This window comes from Ceratina calcarata, unplaced genomic scaffold (genome assembly GCF_001652005.2).
Source record: "Ceratina calcarata isolate Rehan_Ccalc_2016 unplaced genomic scaffold, ASM165200v1 scaffold337.2, whole genome shotgun sequence".
Classification (NCBI taxonomy): Eukaryota; Metazoa; Arthropoda; class Insecta; order Hymenoptera; family Apidae; genus Ceratina; species Ceratina calcarata.
The window spans coordinates 609,323-610,218 of record NW_017156497.1 but is presented as its reverse complement, the minus strand read 5'-3'; positions in this window follow the sequence as shown (position 1 = coordinate 610,218).

Sequence of the window (896 nt, the reverse complement as noted above, 5' to 3'; positions counted from 1 at the left end):
GTTAGGGATGGGGGGGTTAGTATTTAAAGGATAGAATTTTCGATAGTGGTTCGTCGGCTGATCAGGAGATCGATTCGTCTCGTGTGTTTTTAATGTACATCGATACGTAGCATTTGTTATAGCGAGGAAATTCGATCAGTAATGTACATCCATCTGTTTTTACACCTGTTAAACTGTGTCGTTTTTTAATTTTTACCAAAGAAGACTCTAGCCACGATCTTCCAATGCTCGGAATGCTGGCTTATCGATCGCTCTGTGAACCCGGGATCCCCCTTTATTTAATACGGGAAAGCGTCGATGGAGAGACGGTTTTGAAATTAGTTTTTCGAATCCTTGCGACGCTTTCGAGAAGATGTACGATACGTAATAATACATACCGACACATAATACACACGTACACGAAGACATATTTCACCAAGTGCGTTCTGTATCCAATTTTCATTATCCCGTTTGTATCTTATCTCCACTGAGAAAGCCTTAAAAAAAAGAGAACGCGTGCGCGTTTACACAACGTCGACACCACTTTTGTTGAAATACAATATGAAAAATCAACGGGGAGACACAGAGACGTAGGGATGAGGGATGAATATTTGAGAGAGAGAGAAAAAAAAAACATACCATGAAACACAAAAGATTCAGTGATCGGTGTATTATATTTTCCTTCGCCCAGGGGTGCGTCTCGCGAGCGGAGCAACTAGAAAATCGGAGAAACTCGTGTGATTTTGTGCGATTCGTACGATAATGTTACTTAAGAACTAAGAGTAAAAGAAGAGACACCGAACGGTGCGAGCACACGGTGGTTCGGTCATAATATATATGTAATATATATTATATATACATATATATATATTCATATATATATATATATATGAAGAAACTAATTTACGAGAGAAACA